The sequence below is a fragment of the Cherax quadricarinatus genome, chromosome 19, assembly GCF_038502225.1.
Source record: "Cherax quadricarinatus isolate ZL_2023a chromosome 19, ASM3850222v1, whole genome shotgun sequence".
Lineage (NCBI taxonomy): Eukaryota > Metazoa > Arthropoda > Malacostraca > Decapoda > Parastacidae > Cherax > Cherax quadricarinatus.
The window spans coordinates 1,553,351-1,577,812 of record NC_091310.1 but is presented as its reverse complement, the minus strand read 5'-3'; positions in this window follow the sequence as shown (position 1 = coordinate 1,577,812).

Sequence of the window (24,462 nt, the reverse complement as noted above, 5' to 3'; positions counted from 1 at the left end):
TATATTATTCATTGTTCACTGGTCCATGTTACTCCTTGTTCACTGGTTCATGTTAGTCATTGTTCACTGGTTCATGTTACTCATTGTTCACTGGTCCATGTTACTCATTGTTCACTGGTCCATGTTACTCATTGTTCACTGGTCCATGTTACTCATTGTTCACTGGATCATGTTACTCATTGTTCACTGGTCCATGTTACTCATTGTTCACTGTCCATGCTACTCATTTTTCACTGGTTCATGTTACTCATTGTTCACTGGTCCATGTTACTCATTGTTCACTGTCCATGCTACTCATTGTTCTCCCGTACATGTTACTCATTGTTCACTGGTTCCTGTTTCTCTTTGTTCACTGGTTCGTGTTAATCATTGTTCACTGGTTCATGTTACTCATTGTTCACTGGACCATGTTACTCATTGTTCACTGGTCCATGTTACTCATTGTTCATTGGTTCATGTTACTCATTGTTCACTGGTTCATGTTACTCATTGTTCACTAGTCCATGTTACACATTGTTCACTGGTTCATGCTGCTCATTGTTTTCTGGTTAATGTTACTCGTTGTTCGCTGGTCCATGTTACTCATTGTTCCCTGGGTCATGTTACACATTGTTCACTGGCCCATGTTACTCATTGTTCACTGGTTCATGCTACTCATTGTTCACTTGTTCATGTTACTCATTGTTCACTGGTCCATGTTACTCATTGTTCACTGCTTCATGTTTCTCTTTGTTCACTGGTTCATGTTACTCATTGTTCACTGGTTCATGTTACTCATTGTTCACTGAACCATGTTACTCATTGTTCACTGGTACATGTTACTCATTGTTCACTGGTTCATGTTACTCATTGTTCACTGGTTCATGTTACTCATTGTTCACTGGTCCATGTTACTCATTGTTCACTGGTTCATGTTACTCATTGTTCACTGGCCCATGTTACTCATTGTTCACTGGCCCATGTTACTCATTGTTCACTGGTTCATGTTACTCATTGTTCACTGGTCCATGTTACTCATTGTTCACTGGTTCATGTTACTCATTGTTCACTGGTTCATGTTACTCATTGTTCACTGGTCCATGTTACTCATTGTTCACTGGTTCATGTTACTCATTGTTCACTGGTCCATGTTACTCATTGTTCACTGGTCCATGTTACTCATTGTTCACTGGTTCATGTTACTCATTGATCACTGGTTCATGTTACTCATTGTTCACTGGTCCATGTTACTCATTGTTCACTTGTCCATGTTACTCATTGTTCACTGGTTCATGTTACTCATTGTTCACTATCTCATGTTACTCATTGTTCACTGGTCCATGTTACTCATTGTTCACTGGTCCATGTTACTCATTGTTCACTGGTTCATGTTACTCATTGTTCACTGGTTCATGTTACTCATCGTTCACAGCCCATGTTACTCATTGTTAAATGGTCCATATTATTCATTGTTACTGGTACATATTATTCATTGTTCACTGGTCCATGTTAATCATTGTTCACTGGTCCATGTTACTCAGTGTTCACTGGTCCATGTTACTCACTGTTCACTGATCTTATGTTACTCATTGTTCACTGGTCCATATTACTCATTGTTCACTGGTCCATGTTACTCATTGTTCACAGGTCCTTTTATTCATTGTTCACTTTTCCATGCTACTCATTATTCACTGGTCCATGTTACTCACTGTTCACTGGTCCATGTTACTCATTGTTCACTTGTCCATGTTACTCATTGTTCATTGGTTCATGTTACTCATTGTTCACTGGTCCATGTTATTCATTGTTCACTGGTCCATGTTATTCATCGTTCACTGGTCCATGTTACTCAGTGTTCACTGGTCCATGTTACTCACTGTTCACTGATCTTATGTTACTCATTGTTCACTGGTCCATATTACTCATTGTTCACTGGTCTTTGTTACTCATTGTTCACTGGTCCTTTTATTCATTGTTCACTTTTCCATGCTACTCATTATTCACTGGTCCATGTTACTCACTGTTCACTGGTCCATGTTACTCATTGTTCACTGGTCCATGTTACTCATTGTTCATTGGTTCATGTTACTCATTGTTCACTGGTCCATGTTACTCATTGTTCACTGGTTCATGTTATTCATTGTTCACTGGTCCATGTTACTTCTTGTTCACTGGTTCATGTTAGACATTGTTCACTGGTTCATGTTACTCATTGTTCACTGGTCCATGTTACTCATTGTTCATTGGTTCATGTTACTCATTGTTCACTGGTCCATGTTACTCATTGTTCACTGGTTCATGTTATTCATTGTTCACTGGTCCATGTTACTCATTGTTCACTGGATCATGTTACTCATTGTTCACTGGTCCATGTTACTCATTGTTCACTGTCCATGCTACTCATTGTTCACTGGTTCATGTTACTCATTGTTCACTGGTCCATATTACTCATTGTTCACTGATTCATGTTACTCATTGTTCACTGATCCATGTTACTCATTGTTCACTGGTTCATGTTATTCATTGTTCACTGGTTCATGTTACTCATTGTTCACTGGTTCATGCTACTCGTTGTTCACTGGTTCATATTACTCATTGTTCACTGGTACATGTTACTCATTGTTCACTGGTTCATGTTTCTCTTTGTTCACTGGTTCATGTTACTCATTGTTCACTTGTTCATGTTACTCATTCTTCACTGTACCATGTTACTCATTGTTCACTGGTTCATGTTACTCATTGTTCATTTGTACATGTTGCTCATTGTTCACTAGTCCATGTTACACATTGTTCACTGGTTCATGTTACTCATTGTTCACTGGTTCATGTTACTCATTTTTCACTGGACCATGTTACTCATTGTTCACTGGTCCATGTTACTCATTGTTCACTGGTTCATGTTACTCATTTTCACTGGTTCATGTTACTCATTGTTCACTGGTCCATGTTACTCATTGTTCACTGGTTCATGTTACTCATTGTTCACTGGTCCATGTTACTCATTGTTCACTGGTTCATGTTACTCTTTGTTCACTGGTCCATGTTACTCATTGTTCACTGGTTCATGTTATTCATTGTTCACTGGTCCATGTTACTCATTGTTCACTGATCCATGTTACTCATTGTTCACTGGTTCATGTTACTCATTGTTCACTGGTTCATGTTACTCATTGTTCACTGGTCCATGTTACTCATTGTTCACTTGTCCATGTTACTCATTGTTCACTTTTTCATGTTAGTCTTTGTTCACTGGTTCATGTTACTCTTTGTTCACTGGTCCATGTTACTCATTGTTCACTGGTCCATGTTACTCATTGTTCACAGGTTCATCTTACTCATTGTTCACTGGTTCATGTTACTCATCGTTCACTGGCCCATGTTACTCATTGTTAAATGGTCCATATTATTCATTGTTACTGGTACATATTATTCATTGTTCACTGGTCCATGTTAATCATTGTTCACTGGTCCATGTTACTCATCCTTCACGGGCCCTTGTTACTCATTGTTCACAGGTTCATCTTACTCATTGTTCACTGGTTCATGTTACTAATCGTTCACTGGTCCATGTTATTCATTGTTCACTGGTCCATGTTATTCATCGTTCACTGGTCCATGTTACTCACTGTTCACTGATCCATGTTACTCATTGTCACTGGTCCATATTACTCATTGTTCACTGGTCCATGTTACTCATTGTTCACTGGTCCTTTTACTCATTGTTCACTTTTCCATGCTACTCATTGTTCACTGGTCCATGTTACTCACTGTTCACTGGTCCATGTTACTCATTGTTCACTGGTCCATGTTACTCATTGTTCATTGGTTCATGTTACTCATTGTTCACTGGTCCATGTTACTCATTGTTCACTGGTTCATGTTATTCATTGTTCACAGGTCCATGTTACTCCTTGTTCACTGGTTCATGTTAGTCAGTGTTCACTGGATCATGTTACTCATTGTTCACTGGTCCATGTTACTCATTATTCACTGGTCCATGTTACTCATTTTTCACTGGTCCATATTACTCATTGTTCACTGGATCATGTTACTCATTGTTCACTGGTCCATGTTACTCATTGTTCACTGTCCATGCTACTCATTGTTCACTGGTTCATGTTACTCATTGTTCACTGGTCCATGTTCCTCATTGTTCACTGATTCATGTTACTCATTGTTCACTGGTCCATGTTACTCATTGTTCACTGGTTCATGTTATTCATTGTTCACTAGTTCATGTTACTCATTGTTCACTGGTTCATGCTACTCGTTGTTCACTGATTCATGTTACTCATTGTTCACTGGTCCATGTTACTCATTGTTCACTGGTACATGTTAATCATTGTTCACTGGTTCATGTTTCTCTTTGTTCACTGGTTCATGTTACTCATTGTTCACTGGTTCATGTTACTCATTCTTCACTGGACCATGTTACTCATTGTTCACTGGTCCATGTTACTCATTGTTCATTGGTACATGTTACTCATTGTTCACTGGTTCATGTTACTCATTGTTCACTAGTCCATGTTACACATTGTTCACTGGTTCATGTTACTCATTGTTCACTGGTCCATGTTACTCATTGTTCACTGGTTCATGTTACTCATTGTTCACTGGTTCATGTTACTCATTGTTCACTGGTCCATGTTACTCATTGTTCACTGGTTCATGTTACTCATTGCTCACTGGCCCATGTTTCTCATTGTTCTCTGGTTCATGTTACTCATTGTTCACTGGTCCATGTTACTCATTGTTCACTGGTTCATGTTACTCATTGTTCACTTGTTCATGGTACTCATTGTTCACTGGTCCATGTTACTCATTGTTCACTGGTTCATGTTACTCATAGTTCACTGGCCCATTTTACTCATTGTTCACTGGTCCATGTTACTCATTGTTCACTGGTTCATGTTACTCATTGTTCACTGGTTCATGTTACTCATTGTTCACTGATCCATGTTGCTCATTGTTCACTTGTCCATGTTACTCATTTTTCACTTGTTCATGTTACTCATTGTTCACTGGTTCATGTTACTCATTGTTCACTGGTTCACGTTACTCATTGTTCACTGGTTCATGTTACTCATTGTTCACTGGTCCATGTTACTCATTGTTCACTGGTTCATGTTACTCATTGTTCACTGGTCCATGTTACTCATTGTTCACTTGTTCACGTTACTCATTGTTCACTGGTCCATGTTACTCATTGTTCACTGGTCCATGTTACTCATTGTTCACTTTTTCATGTTACTCATTGTTCACTGTTCCATGTTACTCATTGTTCACTGGTTCATGTTACTCATTTTTCACTTGTTCATGTTACTCATTGTTCACTGGTTCATGTTACTCATTGTTCACTGGTTCACGTTACTCATTGTTCACTGGTTCATATTACTCATTGTTCACTGGTCCATGTTACTCATTGTTCACTGGTTCATGTTACTCATTTTTCACTGGTCCAGGTTACTCATTGCTCACTGGTTCACGTTACTCATTGTTCACTGGTCCATGTTACTCATTGTTCACTGGTCCATGTTACTCATTGTTCAATGGTTCATGTTACTCATTGTTCACTGGTCCATGTTACTCATTGTTCACTGGTCCATGTTACTCATTGTTCACTGGTAGATGTTACTCATTGTTCAATGGTTCTTGTTACTCATTGTTCACTGGTCCATGTTACTCATTGTTCAATGGTCCATGTTACTCATTGTTCACTGGTCCATGTTACTCAATGTTCAATGGTTCATGTTACTCATTGTTCACTGGTCCATGTTACTCATTGTTCACTGGTTCATGTTACTCATTGTTCACTGGTCCATGTTACTCATTGTTCACTGGTCCATGTTACTCATTGTTAACTGGTTCAACGTTAATCGGTCGAGGTAAATATTGATATAACTGAACTATGATGAATATCTGTGTTTATGTCTACGCATTGACGACCGTCAGATATTTTTTTTTATACCTCAATAACTATTTTCGCCTGTGCTCCTTGTTTGCCTCAGGGCTCAGTGTTTACACCTGGGATCAGTCTTTACATCTGGGATCAGTGTTTACATCTGGGATCAGTGTTTACATCTGGGCTAAGTGTTTACATCTAGGCTCAGTGTTTATATCTGGGCTCAATGTTTACATCTGGGCTCATTGTTTACATCTGGGCTATGTGTTTACATCTGGGCTCAGTGTTTACATCTGGGTTCAGTGTTTACATCTGGGCTCAGTGTTTACATCTGGCCTCAGTGTTTACATCTGGCCTCAGTGTTTACATCTGGGCTCAGTGTTTACATCTGGGCTCAGTGTTTACATCTAGGCTCAGTGTTTACATCTGAGCTCAGTGTTTACATCTGGGCTCAGTGTTTATATCTGGGCTCAGTGTTTACATCTGGAATCAGCGTTTATATCTGGGATCAGTGTTTACATCTGGGCTCAATGTTTACATCTGGGCACAGTGTTTATATCTGAGCTCAGTGTTTACACCTGGGCTCAGTGTTTACATATGGGCTCAGTGTTTACATCTGGGCTTTGTGTTTACATCTTTGCTCAGTGTTTACATCTTGGCTCAGTGTTTACATCTTTGCTCAGTGTTTACATCTGGGATCAGTGTTTACATCTAGGCTCAGTGGTTACATCTGGGCTCAGTGTTTACATCTGGGCTCAATGTTTACATCTGGGATCAGTGTTTACATCTAGGCTCAGTGTTTGCATCTGGGCTCAGTGTTTGCATTTAAGCTCAGAGTTTATATCTGGGCTCAGTGTTTATATCTGGGCTCAGTATATATATCTGGGATCAGTGTTTACATCTGGGCTCAGTGCTTACATCTGGGCTCAGTTTTTACATCTGGGCTCAGTGTTTACATCTGGGCTCAGTGTTTACATCTTTGCTCAGTGTTTACATCTGGGCTCAGTGTTTACAACTGAACACAGTGTTTACATTTGGGGTCAGTGTTTCCATCTGGGCTCAGTGTTTACATCTGGACTCAGTGTTTACATCTGGGCTCAGTGTTTACATCTCGGCTCAGTATTTACATCTGGGCTCAGTGTTTACATCTGAGCTCAGTGTTTACATCTGGGCTCAGTGTTTACATCTGGGCTCAATGTTTACATCTGGGCTCAGCGTTTACATCTGGACTCAGTGTTTACATCTAGGCTCAGTGTTTACATTTGGGCTCAGTGTTTACATCTGGGCTAAGTATTTACATCTGGGCTCAGTATTTACATCTGGGCTCAGTATTTACATCTGGGCTCAGTATTTACATCTGGGCTCAGTATCTACATCTGGGCACAGTATTTACATCTGAGATCAGTGTTTACATCTGGACTCAGTGTTTACATCTCGGTTCAGTGTTTACATCTGGGCTCAGTGTTTACATCTGGGCTCAATGTTTACATCTGGGCTCAGCGTTTACATCTGGACTCAGTGTTTACATCTAGGCTCAGTGTTTACATTTGGGCTCAGTGTTTACGACTGGGCTCAGTGTTTACATCTGGGATCAGTGTTTACATCTGGGATCAGTGTTTATATCTGGGCTCAGTGTTTACATCTGGGCTCAGTGTTTACATCTGGGATCAGTGTTTACATCTGGGATCAGTGTTTGCTTCTGGGCTCAGTATTTACGTTTGGGATCAGTGTTTACATCTGGGATCAGTGTTTACATCCGGGCTCAGTATTTACATCTGGGCTCAGTGTTTACATCTGGGCTCAGTATTTACATCTGGGCTCAGTATTTACATCTGGGCTCAGTGTTTACATCTCGGCTCAGTATTTACATCTGGGCTCAGTGTTTACATCTGGACTCAGTATTTACATCTGGGCTCAGTATTTACATCTGGGCTAAGTATTTACATCTGAACATTAAAATGGCATAAAATACCGACAGGTTGTTAGGTAAGACACAAATGCAACAGTTAGGTATCTTTACTTCGAAACGTTTCGCCTACACAGTAGGCTTCTTCAGTCGAGTACAGAAAAGTTGATAGAAGCAGAAGATACTTGAAGACAATGTAATCAGTCCATCACCCTTAAAGTTTTGAGGTGGTCAGTCCCTCAGTCTGGAGAAGAGCATTGTTCCATGGTATGAAACAATATGGAGAAGAAGTGACAGGATGGAGCTTTTTATAGCGCCAAGAGGTGAGACGTAGGCCACTAGAAGAGGTAAGAACTCAGATGTTGAGAGGTCAGGTCCCTCTCAAATCCAGCCGTTCTCACTAGTAGAGGTTGTCGAAGTTGATTGTAGGTCTGTACAGACCTACAATCAACTTCGACAACCTCTACTAGTGAGAACGGCTGGATTTGAGAGGGACCTGTCCTCCCAACATCTGAGTTCTTACCTCTCCTAGTGACCTACGTCTCACCTGTTGGCGCTATATAAAGCTCCATCCTGTCACTTCATCTCCATTTTGTTTCATTCTATGGAACAATGCTCTTCTCCAGACTGAGGGACTGACCACCTCAAAACTTTAAGGGTGATGGACTGATTACATCGTCTTCAAGTATCTTCTGCTTCTATCAACTTTTCTGTACTCGACTGAAGAAGCCTACTGTGTAGGCGAAACGTTTCGAAATAAAGATACCTAACTGTTGCATTTGTGTCTTACCTATTTACATCTGGGCTAAGTGTTTACATCTGGGATCAGTGTTTACAACTGGGCTCAGTGTTTACATCTGGGCTCAGTGTTTACAACTGGGCTCAGTGTTTACAACTGGGCTCAGTGTTTACATCTGGGCTCAGTGTTTACATCTGGGCTCAGTGTTTACAACTGGGCTCAGTGTTTACATCTGGGCTCAGTGTTTACATCTGGGCTCAGTGTTTACAACTGGGCTCAGTGTTTACAACTGGGCTCAGTGTTTACAACTGGGCTCAGTGTTTACAACTGGGCTCAGTGTTTACATCTGGGCTCAGTGTTTACATCTGGGCTCAGTGTTTACATCTGGGCTCAGTGTTTACATCTGGGCTCAGAGTTTACATCTTGGCACAATGTTTACATCTGGGCACAGTGTTTATATTTGGGCTCAGTGTTTATATCTAGGCTCAGTGTTTACATCTGGGCTCAGTGTTTTCATCTGAGCTCAGTGTTTACATCTGGGCTCAGTGTTTACATATGTGATCAGTGTTTACATCTGGGCTCAGTGTTTATATCTGGGCTCAGTGTTTACATCTACGCTCAGTGTTTACATTTTGGCTCAGTGTTTACTTCTGGGCTCAGTGCTTACATCTGGGCTCAGTACTTACATCTGGGCTCAGTATTTACGTCTGGGCTCAGTTTTCTGGGCTCAGTGTTTAGATCTGGGATCAGTGTTTACATCTGGGCTCAGTGTTTACATCTGGGCTCAGTGTTTACATCTGGGCTCAGTGTTTACATCTGGGCTCAGTGTTTACATCTGGGCTCAGTGTTTACATCTGGGCTCAGTGTTTACATCTGGGCTCAGTGTTTACATCTGGGCTCAGTATTTACATCTGGGCTCAGTGTTTACATCTGGGCTCAGTGTTTACATCTGGGCTCAGTGTTTACATCTGGGCTCAGTGTTTACATCTGGTCTAAGTGTTTTACATACTGGGCTCAGTGTTTACATCTGGGCTCTCAGTGTTTACATCTGGGCTCAGGCTCATCTGGGCTCAGTGTTTACATCTGGACTCAGTGTTTACATCTGGGATCAGTGTTTACATCTGGGCTCAGTGTTTACATCTGGGCTCAGTGTTTACATCTGGGCTCAGTGTTTACATCTGGGATCAGTGTTTACATCTGGGCTCAGTGTTTACATCTGGGCTCAGTGTTTACATCTGGGCTCAGTATTTACATCTGGGCTCAGTATTTACATCTGGGCTCAGTGTTTACATCTGGGATCAGTGTTTACATCTGGACTCAGTATTTACATCTGGGCTCAGTGTTTACATCTGGGCTCAGTGTTTACATCTGGGCTCAGTATTTACATGTGGGCTCAGTGTTTACATCAGGGATCAGAGTTTACATCTGGGCTCAGTGTTTACGTCTGGGCTCATCATTTACATTTGGGCTCAGTGTTTACATCTGGGATCAGTGTTTACATCTGGGCTCAGTGTTTACATCTGGGCTCAGTGTTTACATCTGGGCTCAGTGTTTACATCTGGGCTCAGTATTTACATCTGGGCTCAGTATTTACATCTGGGCTCAGTGTTTACATCTGGGCTCAGTATTTACATCTGGGCTCAGTATTTACATCTGGGCTCAGTATTTACATCTGGGCTCAGTATTTACATCTGGGCTCAGTATTTACATCTGGGCTCAGTATTTACATCTGGGCTCAGTGTTTACATCTGGGCTCAGTATTTACATCTGGGCTCAGTATTTACATCTGGGCTCAGTGTTTACATCTGGGCTCAGTGTTTACATCTGGGCTCAGTGTTTACATCTGGGCTCAGTGTTTACATCTGGGCTCAGTGTTTACATCTGGGCTCAGTATTTACATCTGGGCTCAGTGTTTACATCTGGGCTCAGTGTTTACATCTGTGCCCAGTGTTTCCATCTGGGCTCAGTGTTTTCATCTGGGATGTGTGTTTACATCTGTGCTCAGTGTTTACACATGGGCTCAGTGTTTACATCTGGGATCAGTGTTTACATCTGTGCTCAGTGTTTACATCTGGGCTCAGTGTTTACATCTGGGCTCAGTGTTTACATCTGGGCTCAGTGTTTACATCTGGGCTCAGTATTTACATCTGGGCTCAGTGTTTACATCTGTGCTCAGTGTTTACATCTGGGCTCAGTATTTACATCTGGGCTCAGTGTTTACATCTGGGATCAGTGTTTACATCTGCGCTCAGTGTTTACGTCTGGGCTCAATGTTTACACAGTGTTTCTGGGCTAAGTGTTTGCATCTGGGATAAGTGTTTACGTCTGGGCTCAATGTTTACAGCTGTGCTCAGTGTTTACATCTGGGCTCAGTGTTTACATATGGGCTCATTGCTTACATCTGGACTCAGCGTTTACATCTGGGCTCAGTGTTTACATCTTGGCTCAGTGTTTACATCTGGGCTCAGTGTTTACATCTGGGCTCAGTGTTTACATCTGGGCTCAGTGTTTACATCTGGGCTCAGTGTTTACATCTGGACTCAGTGTTTACATCTGGGCTCAGTGTTTACATCTGGGCTCAGTGTTTACATCTGGGCTCAGTGTTTACATCTGGGCTCAGTGTTTACATCTGGGCTCAGTGTTTACATCTGGGCTCAGTGTTTACATCTGGGCTCAGTGTTTACGTCTGGGCTCAGTGTTTACAACTGGGCTCAGTGTTTACATCTGGGCTCAGTGTTTACGTCTGGGCTCAGTGTTTACATCTGGACTCAGTGTTTACATCTCAGCTCAGTGTTTACATCTGGGCTAAGTGTTTACATACGGGCTCAGTGTTTACATCTGGGATCAGTGTTTACGTCTGGGCTCAGTGTTTACATCTGGGCTCAGTGTTTACATCTGGGCTCATTATTTACATCTGGTCTGAGTGATTACGTTTGGGATCAGTGTTTACTCCTGGGCTCAGTATTTACATCTAGGCTCAGTATTTACATCTGGGTTCAGTAATTAAATCTGGGCTCAGTATTTACCTATGGGCTCAGTATTTACATCTGTGCTCAGTGTTTACATCTGTGCTCAATGTTTACATCTTTGCTCAGTATTTACATCTGGGCTCATTATTTATGTCTGGGCTCAGTGTTTACATCTGGGCTCAGTATTTACATCTGGGCTCAGTATTTACATCTGGGCTCAGTATTTACATCTGGGCTCAGTATTTACATCTGGGCTCAGTATTTACATCTGGGCTCAGTGTTTACATCTGGGCTCAGTATTTACATCTGGGCTCAGTATTTACATCTGGGCTCAGTATTTACATCTGAGCTCAGTATTTACATCTGGGCTCAGCATTTACATCTGTGCTCAATGTTTACATCTGGGCTCAGTATTTACATCTGGGCTCAGTGTTTACATATGGGCTCATTATTAACATCTGGGCTCAGTATTTACGTTTGGGCTCAGTATTTACATCTGGGCTCAGTGTTTACATCTGGGCTCAGTGTTTACATCTGGGCTCAGTGTTTACATCTGGGCTCAGTGTTTACATCTGGGCTCAGTATTTACATCTGGGCTCAGTGTTTACATCTGGGCTCAGTGTTTATATCTTGGCTCAGTGTTTACATCTGGGCTCAGTGTTTACATCTGGGCTCTGTATTTACATCTGGGCTCAGTGTTTACATCTGGGATCAGTGTTTACACCTGGGCTCAGTATTTACATCAGGGCTCAGTATTTACATGTGGGGTCAGTGTTTACATCTATGCTCATTATTTACATCTGGGCTCAATGTATACATCTGTGCTCAGTATTTACATCTGGGCTCAGTGTTTACATCTGGGCTCAGTATTTACATCTGGGCTCAGTAATTACATCTGGGCTCAGTGTTTACATCTGGGATCAGTGTTTACGTCTGGGCTCAGTGTTTACATCTAATATCAGTGTTTACATCTGGACTCGGTGTTTACATCTGGGCTCAGTGTTTGCATCTGGGCTCAGTGTTTACATCTGGGCTCATTGTTTACATCTAGGTTCAGTGTTTATATCTGGGCTCAGTGTTTACATCTGGGCTCAGTGTTTACATCTGGGCTCAGTGTTTACATCTGGGCTCAGTGTTTACATCTGGGCTCAGTGTTTACATCTGGGCTCAGTGTTTACATCTGGGCTCAGTATTTACATCCGGCTCAGTATTTACATCTGGGCTCAGTATTTACATCTGGGCTCAGTGTTTACATCTGGGCTCAGTGTTTACATCTGGGCTCAGTATTTACATCTGGGCTCAGTATTTACATCTGGGCTCAGTATTTACATCTGGGCTCAGTATTTACATCTGGGCTCAGTGTTTACATCTGGGCTCAGTGTTTACATCTGGGCTCAGTGTTTACATCTGGGCTCAGTATTTACATCTGGGCTCAGTATTTACATCTGGGCTCAGTGTTTATATCTTGGCTCAGTGTTTACATCCGGGCTCAGTATTTACATCTGAGCTCAGTGTTTATATCTTGGCTCAGTGTTTACATCTGGGATCCGTGTTTACATCTGGGCTTTACTTCTGGGCTCAGTATTTACCTATGGGCTCAGTATTTACATCTGGGCTCAGTGTTTACATCTGGGCTCAGTGTTTAAATCTTGGCTCAGTGTTTACACCATGGCTTTGTGTTTACATCTGGGCTCAGTATTTACATCTGGGCTCAGTGTTTACAACTGGGATCAGTGTTTACATCTGGGCTCAGTTTTTACTTCTGGGCTCAGTTTTTACTTCTGGGCTCAGTTTTTACATCTGGGCTCAGTGTTTATATCTGGGCTCAGTGTTTACATCTGGGCTCAGTGTTTACAATTGGGCTCAGTGTTTACATCTGGGCTCAGTGTTTACATCTGGGAACAGTGTTTATATCTGGGCTCAGTGTTTACATCTGGGCTCAGTGTTTACATCTGAGCTCAGTATTTACATCTGGGCTCAGTATTTACATATGGGCTCAGAATTTACATCTGGTTACATATGTTCTCAGTTTTTACATCTGGGCTCAGTGTTTACATCTGGGCTCAGTATTTACATCTGGGCTCAGTGTTTACATCTGGGATCAGTGTTTACATCTGGGCTCAGTATTTACATCTGGGCTCAGTATTTACATCTGGGCTCAGTATTTACATCTGGGCTCAGTGTTTACATCTGGGCTCAGTATTTACATCTGGGCTCAGTGTTTACATCTGGGCTCAGTGTTTTCATCTGGGCTCAGTATTTACTTCTGGCTCAGTATTTACATCTGGGCTCAGAATTTACATCTGAGCTTAGTGTTTACATCTGGGCTCAGTTTTTGGGCTCAGGTTTACAAATGGGCTCAATGTTTACATCTGGGTTCAGTATTTATATCTGGGCTCAGCATTTACATCTGGGCTCGGAGTTTACATCTGCGCACAGTGTTTACATGTGGGGTCAGTGTTTACATCTATGCTCATTATTTACATCTGGGCTCAATGTATACACCTGTGCTCAGTATTTACATCTGGGCTCAGTATTTACATCTGGGCTCAGTATTTACATATGGGCTCAGTATTTACATATGGGCTCAGTATTTACATCTGGGCTCATTGTTTACATCTGGGCTCAGTATTTTTCTCTGGGCTCATTATTTACATCTGGGCTCAGTATTTACATCTTGGCTCAGCATTTACATCTGGGCTCTGTGTTTACATCTGGGCTCAGAGATTACATCTGGGCTCAGTGTTTGCATCTGAGCTCAGTATTTACATCTGGGCTCAGTGTTTACACCTGGGCTCAGTATTTACATCTGGGCTCATTGTTTACATCTGGACTCAGTGTTTACATCTGGGCTCAGTGTTTACATCTGGGCTCAGTGTTTACATCTGGGCTCAGTGTTTACATCTGGGCTCAGTGTTTACATCTGGGCTCAGTGTTTACATCTGGGCTCAGTATTTACATCTGTGCTCAGTGTTTACATCTGGGCTCAGTATTTACATCTGGGCTCAGTGTTTACATCTGGGCTCAGTATTTACATCTGGGCTCAGTGTTTACATCTGGGCTCAGTGTTTACATCTGGGCTCAGTATTTACATCTGGGCTCAGTATTTACATCTTGGCTCAGTGTTTACATCTGGGATCAGTGTTTACATCTGGGCTCAGTGTTTACATCTGGGCTCAGTGTTTACATCTGGGGTCAGTGTTTACATCTGGGCTCAGTGTTTACATCTGAGCTCAGTGTTTACATCTGGGCTCAGTGTTTACATATGGGCTCAGTGTTTACATCTGGGCTCAGTGTTTACATCTGGGCTCAGTGTTTACATCTGGGCTCAGTGTTTACATCTGGGCTCAGTGTTTACATCTGGACTCAGTGTTTACATCTGGGCTCAGTGTTTACATCTGGGCTCAGTGTTTACATCTGGGCTCAGTGTTTACATCTGGGCTCAGTATTTACATCTGGGCTCAGTATTTACATCTGTGTTTACATCTGGGCTCAGTATTTACATCTGGGCTCAGCATTTACATCTGGGCTCAGTATTTACATCTGGGCTCAGTATTTACATTTGGGCTCAGTATTTACATCTGGGCTCAGTGCTTACATCTGGGCTCAGTGTTTACTTCTGGTCTCAGTATTTACATCTGGGCTCAGTGTTAACATCTGTGATCAGTGTTTACATCTGGGCTCAGTATTTACATCAGGGCTCAGTATTTACGTCTGGGCTCGGTGTTTACATCTGGGCTCAGTATTTACATCTGGGCTCATCGTTTACCTCTGGGCTCAGTGTTTAAATCTGGGCTCAGTATTTGCATCTGGGCTCAGTGTTTTTCATCTGGGCTCAATGTTTACATCTGGGCTCAGTGTTTACATCTGGGCTCAGTGTTTACATCTGGGTTCAGTGATTACATGTGGCCTCAATATTTATATCTGGTCTCAGTATTTACATCTGGGCTCAGAGTTTACATCTGGGTTCAGTATTTATATCTGGGCTCAGTATTTACATTTGGGCTCGGAGTTTACATCTGGGCTCAGTATTTACCTCTGGGCTCAATATTTACATCTGGGCACAGTGTTTATATCTTGGCTCAGTGTTTACATCTGGGCTCAGTATTTACATCAGGGCTCAGGGCTCAGTGTTTACATCTCAGCTCAGTGTTTACATCTGGGCTCAGTGTTTACATCTTGGCTCAGTGTTTACAACTGGGCTCAGTGTTTACGTCTGGGCTCAGTGTTTACATCTGGGCTCAGTGTTTACATCTGGGCTCAGTGTTTACATCTTGGCTCAGTCAGTGTTTACATCTGGGCTCAGTATTTACATCTGGGCTCAGTGTTTACATCTGGGCTCAGTGTTTACATCTGGGCTCAGTGTTTACATCTGGGCTCAGTGTTTACATCTGGGCTCAGTATTTACATCTGGGCTCAGTATTTACATCTGGGCTCAGTGTTTACATCTGGGCTCAGTATTTACATCTGGGCTCAGTGTTTACATCTGGGCTCAGTGTTTACATCTGGGATCTGAGTTTACATCTGGGATCAGTGTTTACACCTGGGCTCAGTATTTACATCTGGGCTCAGTGTTTACATCGGGGCTCAGTATTTACATATTGTCTCAGTATTTACATCTGGGTTCATTGTTTACATCTGGACTCAGTGTTTACATCTAGGCTCAAAATTTACAACTGGGCTAAGTGTTTACATCTGGGCTCAGTATTTACATCTGGGTTCAGTATTTACATCTGTGCTCAGTATTTACATCTGGGCTCAGTGTTTACATCTGGGCTCAGTATTTACATCTGGGCTCGTCGTTTACATCCGGGCTCATTGTTTAAATCTGGGCTCAGTATTTACATCAGGGCTCAGTGTTTACATCTGGGCTCAATGTTTACATCATGGCTCAGTGTTTACATCTGGGCTCAGTGTTTACATCTGGGATCTGAGTTTACATCTGGGATCAGTGTTTACATCTGGGCTCAGTGCTTACATCTGGGCTCAGTGTTTACATCTGGGCTCAGTATTTACATCTGGGCTCAGTGTTTACATCTGGGCTCAGTGTTTTTATCTGGGCTCAGTGTTTACATCTGGGCTCAGTGTTTACATCTGGGATCAGTATTTTCATCTTGGCTCAGTGTTTACATCTGGGATCAGTGTTTACATCTGGGATTAGTGTTTACATCTGGGCTCAGTGTTTACATCTGGACTCAGTATTTACATGTGGGCTCAGTGTTTACATCAGGGATCAGAGTTTACATCTGGGCTCAGTGTTTACGTCTGGGCTCATCATTTACATTTGGGCTCAGTGTTTACATCTGGGCTCAGTGTTTACATCTGGGCTCAGTGTTTACATCTGGGCTCAGTGTTTACATCTGGGCTCAGTGTTTACATCTGGGCTCTGTGTTAACATCTGGGCTCAGTGTTTACATCTGGGCTCAGTGTTTACATCTGGGCTCAGTGTTTACATCTGGGCTCAGTGTTTACATCTGGGCTCAGTGTTTACATCTGGGCTCAGTGTTTACATCTGGGCTCAGTGTTTACATCTGGGCTCAGTGTTTACATCTGGGCTCAGTGTTTACATCTGGGCTCAGTGTTTACATCTGGGCTCAGTGTTTACATCTGGGCTCAGTGTTTACATCTGGGCTCAGTGTTTACATCTGGGCTCAGTGTTTACATCTGGGCTCAGTGTTTACATCTGGGATCAGTGTTTACATCTGGGCTCAGTGTTTACATCTGGGCTCAGTGTTTACATCTGGGCTCAGTGTTTACATCTGGGCTCAGTGTTTACATCTGGGCTCAGTGTTTACATCTGGGCTCAGTGTTTACATCTGGGCTCAGTGTTTACATCTGGGCTCAGTGTTTACATCTGGGCTCAGTATTTACATCTGGGCTCAGTGTTTACATATGGGCTCAATGTTTACATTTGGGCTCAGAATTTACATCTGGGCTCAGTATTTACATCTGGGATCAGTGTTTACATCAGGCATCAGTGTTTACATCTGTGCTCAGTCTTTACAGTTGGGCTCAGTGTTTACATCTGGGATCAGCGTTTACATCTGGACTCAGTATTTACATCTGGGCTCAGTGTTTACATCTGGGCTCAGTATTTACATCTGGGCTCAGTATTTACATCTCGGCTCAGTATTTACATCTCGGCTCAGCGTTTACTTCTGGACTCAGTATTTACATCTGGGCTCAGTATGTACATCTGGGCTCAGTGTTTACATCTGGGCTCAGTGTTTACATCTGCTCAGGTTTACATCTGGGCTCAGTGTTTACATCTGGGCTCAGTGTTTACATCTGGGCTCAGTGTTTACATCTGGGCTCAGTGTTTACATCTGGGCTCAGTGTTTACATCTGGTGCTGTTTACATCTGGGCTCAGTGTTTACATCTGGGCTCAGTGTTTACAGTGTTTACATCTGGGCTCAGTGTTTACATCTGGGCTCAGTGGCATCTGGGCTGAGTATTTACATCTGGCATCAGTGTTTACATCTGGCATCAGTGTTTACATCTGTGCTCAGTGTTTACATCTGGGCTCAGTATTTACATCTGTGATCAGTGTTTACATCTGGGATCAGTGTTTACATCTGGGCTCAGTATTTACATCTGGGCTCAGTGTTTACATCTGGGATCAGTGTTTACATCTGGGCTCAGTGTTTACATCTGGGCTCAGTATTTACATCTGGGCTCAGTGTTTACATCTGGGCTCAGTGTTTACATCTGGGCTCAGTGTTTACATCTGGGCTCAGTATTTACATCTGGGCTCAGTATTTACATCTGGGCTCAGTGTTTACATCTGGGCTCAGTGTTTACATCTGGGCTCAGTGTTTACATCTGGGCTCAGTGTTTACATCTGGGCTCAGTGTTTACATCTGGGCTCAGTGTTTACATCTGGGCTCAGTGTTTACATCTGGGCTCAGTGTTTACATCTGGGCTCAGTGTTTACATCTGGGCTCAGTGTTTACATCTGGGCTCAGTGTTTACATCTTGGCTCAGTGTTTACATCTGGGCTCAGTATTTACATCTGGGCTCAGTGTTTACATCTGGGCTCAGTGTTTACATCTGGGCTCAGTGTTTACATCTGGGCTCAGTGTTTACATCTGGGCTATGTGTTTAAATCTGGGCTCAGTGTTTACTCCTGGGCTCAGTATTTACATCTAGGCTCAGTATTTACATGTTGGCTCAGTGTTTACATCTAGGCTCAGTATTTACATGTTGGGTCAGTGTTTGCATCTGGGCTCAATGTTTACATCTGGGCTCAATGTTTACATCTTGGCTCAGTATTTACATCTGGGCTCAATGTTTATATCTTGGATCAGTGTTTGCATCTGGGATAAGTGTTTACGTCTGGGCTCAATGTTTACAGCTGTGCTCAGTGTTTACACCATGGCTTTGTGTTTGCATCTGAGCTCAGTTTTTACATCTGGTCTCAGTGTTTACATCTGGGCTCAGAGTTTATATCTAGGCACATTGTTTACATCTGGGCTCAGTGTTTATATCTGGGCTCAGTGTTTACAAATGGGCTCAGTGTTTACATCTGGGCTCAGTGTTTACATCTGGGCTCAGTGTTTACATCTGGGCTCAGTATTTACATCTGGGCTCAGTGTTTACATCTGGGCTCAGTGTTTACATCTGGGCTCAGTGTTTACATCTGGGCTCAGTGTTTACATCTGTGCTCAGTGTTTACATCTGGGCTCAGTGTTTACGTCTGGGCTCAGTGTTTACATCTGGGCTCAGTGTTTACATCTGGGCTCAGTGTTTACATCTGGGCTCAGTGTTTACATCTGGGCTCAGTGTTTACTTCTGGGCTCAGTGTTTACATCTGGGCTCAGTGTTAACATCTGGGCTCAGTGTTTACATCTGGTCTAAGTGTTTACATCCGGGCTCAGTGTTTACATCTGGGCTCAGTGTTTACATCTTGGCTCAGTGTTTACATCTGGACTCAGTGTCTACATCTGGGCTCAGTGTATAAATCTGGGATCATTGCTTGCATCTGGGCTCAGTGTTTACGTCTAAGCTCAGTGTTTACATCTGGGATCAGTATTTACATCTGGGCTCAGTGTTTACATCTGTGCTCAATGTATACATCTGGACTCAGTGTTTATATCTGGACTCAGTGTTTACATCTGGGCTCAGTGTTTACATCTGGGCTCAGTATTTACATCTGGGCTCAGTGTTTACATCTGGGCTCAGTGTTTACATCTGGGCTCAGCATTTACATCTGGGCTCAGTGTTTACATCTGGGCTCAGAGTTTACATCTGGGCTCAGTGTTTGCATCTGAGCTCAGTGTTTACATCTGGTCTCAGTGTTCACATCTGGGCTCAGAGTTTACATCTTGGCACAATGTTTACATCTGGGCTCAGTGTTTATATTTGGGCTCAGTGTTTACATCTGGGCTCAGTGTTTACATCTGGGCTCAGTGTTTACATCTGGGCTCAGTGTTTACAACTGGGCTCAGTGTTTACATCTCGGCTCAGTGTTTACATCTGGGCTCAGTATTTACATCTGGGCTCAGTATTTACATCTGGGCTAAATGTTTACATCTGGGATCAGTGTTTGCATCTGGGACCAGTGTTTACTTCTGGGATCAGTGCTTACATCTGTGATCATTGTTTACGTCTGGGATCACTGTTTACATCTGGGCTCAGTGTTTACATCTGGGGTCAGTGTTTTTATCTGGGCTCAGTGTTTACATCTGGGCTCAGTATTTACACCTGGGCTCAGTATTTACATCTGGGCTCGTTGTTTACATCTCGGTTCAGTATTTACATCTGGGCTCAGTATTTACATCTTGGCTCAGTGTTTATATCATAGCTCAGTTTTTACATCTTTGCTCAGTGTTTACATCTGGGCTCAGTATTTACATCTGGGCTCAGTGTTTACATCTGGGCTCAGTGTTTACATCTGGGCTCAGTATTTACATCTGGGCTCAGTGTTTACATCTGGGCTCAGTGTTTACATCTGGGCTCAGTGTTTACATCTGGGCTCAGTGTTTACATCTGGGCTCAGTGTTTACATCTGGGCTCAGTGTTTACATCTGGGCTCAGTGTTTACATCTGTGTTCAGTGTTTCAGTCAGTTTACATCTGGGCTCAGTGTTTACATCTGGGCTCAGTGTTTACATCTGGGCTCAGTGTTTACATCTGGGCAGTGTTTCATCTGGGCTCAGAGTTTACATCTGGGCTCAGTGTTTACATCTGGGCTCAGTGTTTACATCTGGGCTCAGTGTTTACATCTAGGCTCAGTATTTAAATCTGCGCTCAGTATTTACATCTGGGCTCAGTATTTACATCTGAGCTCAGTATTTACATCTGGGCTCAGTATTTACATCTGGATTCAATGTTCACACCTGGGCTCAGTGTTTACATCTGGGCTCAGTGTTTACAACCGGGATCAGTGTTTACATCTGAGCTCAGTGTTTACACCTGGGCTCAGTATTTATATATGGGCTCATTGTTTACATCTAGGTTCAGTGTTTACATCTGGGCTCAGTATTTACATCTGGGCTCAGTATTTTCATCTGGGTTCAGTGTTTACATCTGGGATCATTGTTTTCATCTGGGCTCAGTATTTACGTCTTGGCTCAGTGTTTACATCTGAGCTCAGAGTTTACATATGGGCTCAGTGTTTACACATTTGCTCAGTGTTTACATCTGGGATCAGTGTTTACATCTGGGCTCAGTGTTTACATCTGGGCTCAGTGTTTACATCTGGGCTCAGTATTTACATCTGGGCTCAGTATTTACATCTAGGCTCAGTGTTTATATATTGGCTCAGAGTTTACATCTGTTCTCAGTATTTACATGTTGGCTCAGTGTTTATATTTGGGCTCAGAGTTTACGTCTGGGCTCAGTGTTTACATCTGGGCTCAGTGTTTACATCTGGGCTAAGTGTTTACATCAGAGCTATGTGTTTAAATCTGGGCTCAGTGTTTACATCTAGACTCAGTGTTTACGTCTGGGCTCAGTGTTTACGTCCGTGCTCAGTGTTTACATCTGGACTCAATGTTTACATCTGGGCTCAGTGTTTACATTTGGACTAAGTGTTTACATCTAAGCTCAGTGTTTTAATCTGTGCGCAGTGTTTACATCTAGGCTCAGTGTTTTTATCTGGGCTCAGTGTTTATATTTGGGCTCAGAGTTTACGTCTGGGCTCAGTGTTTACATCTGGGCTCAGTGTTTTTACCTGGGCTCAGTGTTTATATCTGGGCTCAGAGTTTACATCTGGGCTCAGTGTTTACATCTGGGCTCAGTGTTTACATCTGGGCTCAGTGTTTACATCTGGGCTATGTGTTTACATCTGGGCTCAGTGTTTACATCTGGGCTCAGTGTTTACATCTGGGCTCAGTGTTTACATCTGGGCTCAGTGTTTACATCTGGGCTCAGTGTTTACATCTGGGCTCAGTGTTTACATCTGGGCTCAGTGTTTACATCTGGGCTCAGTGTTTACATCTGGGCTCAGTGTTTACATCTGGGCTCAGTGTTTACATCTGGGCTCAGTGTTTACATCTGGGCTCAGTGTTTACATCTGGGCTCAGTGTTTACATCTGGGCTCAGTGTTTACATCTGGGCTCAGTGTTTACATCTGGGCTCAGTGTTTACATCTGGGCTCAGTGTTTACATCTGGGCTCAGTGTTTACATCTGGGCTCAGTGTTTACATCTGGGCTCAGTGTTTACAACTGGGCTCAGTGTTTACATCTGGGCTCAGTGTTTACATCTGGGCTCAGTGTTTACATCTGGGCTCAGTGTTTACATCTGGGCTCAGTGTTTACATCTGGGCTCAGTGTTTACATCTGGGCTCAGTGTTTACATCTGGGCTCAGTGTTTACATCTGGGCTCAGTGTTAACATGATCAATTCTAAAGTTCTCTTATTATTTATAAAAATATAATTTATTATAAAATCCTGCCTAATGAAGCATGAGTTAAGTTTGACTTATTTTAAATTTGAAAGTGTTATCTCTGTTGTCTTTGTTATCTTTGTTGTCTTTGTTGTCTTTGTTGTCTTTGTTGTCTTTGTTGTCTTTGTTGTCTTTGTTGTCTTTGTTATCTTTGTTGTCTTTGTTGTCTTTGTTGTCTTTGTTGTCTTTGTTATCTTTGTTGTCTTTGTTGTCTTTGTTGTCTTTGTTATCTTTGTTGTCTTTGTTGTCTTTGTTATCTTTGTTGTCTTTGTTGTCTTTGTTGTCTTTGTTATCTTTGTTGTCTTTGTTATCTTTGTTATCTTTGTTATCTTTGTTATCTTTGTTGTCTTTGCTGTGTGATGAATTACGCTGCTGGAGAGACAATTATCTTTATTGGTTTATTACGAGATATGAATATTTCTGGAAATGTTGTCAATGTTGTTCAGCATAGAAAAGTCTTAGATAAACCTCGGCCGTTTTATCCTACTAAGACGCTGACATCCCTGACAGTTCCATTCGAAAGGATCTTTTAACCCTTGTAAATAAGCATTGTGGCTTTGTAAATGGTCCAAGTTGGATCGAAACGTCGTCGTAAGCTCCTCTCTCCTATGTGCGGGGTATTTGTGTATTGTAAATAATAATACTGGAGAAGATAATTCAGTCCTTCAGAACAGTGCCGGTAAAAAAGAACTGAAACAGTTCTAGACCGAAGGTTTCTAAATGATATTTTGCTAGTGGGTAGAGAAACGTAAGTCAACAAGTGGGAATTTCAGTGAAACTTTTAGTGAGGAAAATTTTTATAATGCGACGAACTGCATAATACCACCCAAAGATCTTTTCGCAGAAGGGTCGCAGAACTTCATGAGAGAGTTTAACTTACGGATTGAGAGCTCAGAGGGGCAAAAAAGTTTTAATTGGAACTGTGATCCTCGAAAAAACCTTTCGTCTTCTAAGATTTTCTCTTTAATCTTTCATGCAAATAAATCTTAAAAAATGAAGCACACCTACACACGCACACACATACACACTCACACACACACACACACACACACACACACACACACACACACACACACACACACACACACACACACACACACACACACAGCAGCTGAGGAAGAGGACACAGAAGTGAAAGGGGCTGGGAAGAGAGACAAGGACAGAATCAGAAGAGAACAACTAGAGCGGGGCAGAGCAACAAGCGCAAGCACCCACAGAACAACCCCTAGAATCCCACAACCAAACACGCTATCCCAACACAGACCACAATCCACACTTACAGCTCCCACCCCACACTACTCCGCATAATCCCACAGCACACTGCCAAGTTCCCCACCCACACAGACCCCCCAGAACACAGAGTTGGAGACGAAACTGAAGGTGTGGTACATCAACGCTGATGGAATAACGAATAAGTAGGAGGAATGACATGAAAGAGTCAAAGAGGCATCACCGGACATCATAGCTATCACAGAAACCAAGCTCGCAGGAATGATAACAGATGCCATCTTTCCAACAGGATATCAGATCCTGAGGAAAGACAGAGGGAACAGAGGGGGTGGAGGAGTGGCACTGCTCATTAAAAACCGATGGGATTTTGATGAGCTGGAGAGAGAAGGGACAGAGGAGAAGCAAGAGACTACACAGTAGGAGCACTTCAGCCTGGAGGTTTCAAGGTGGTAATTGCAGTGATGTATAACCCACCACAGAACAGTAAGAGGCCAAGGCAAGAGTATGATGAGAGTAATAGAGCGATGGTGGACAAACTAGCTGAGGTGGTCAGAAGGACTCATGCGTACAGGACTGGGAGAACTTGGAGCCACATGGGGGCCCAAAAACGTGGAGAGCTAAGATGATGGAGGTGTTACTGGAAAACCCCATGTATCAACACGTAAGGGACACTACCAGAGAGAGAGGAGAGGATGAACCAGCAAGACTGGACCTAGTATTCACCTTGAGTAGTGCAGACATTGAGGATATCACACACGAGAGACCCCTCGGGGCCAGTGATCATGTGGTTTTGAACTTCGAATACATAGTAGAGTTACAAGATGAGAGGGAAGTAGGAACAGCAAGACG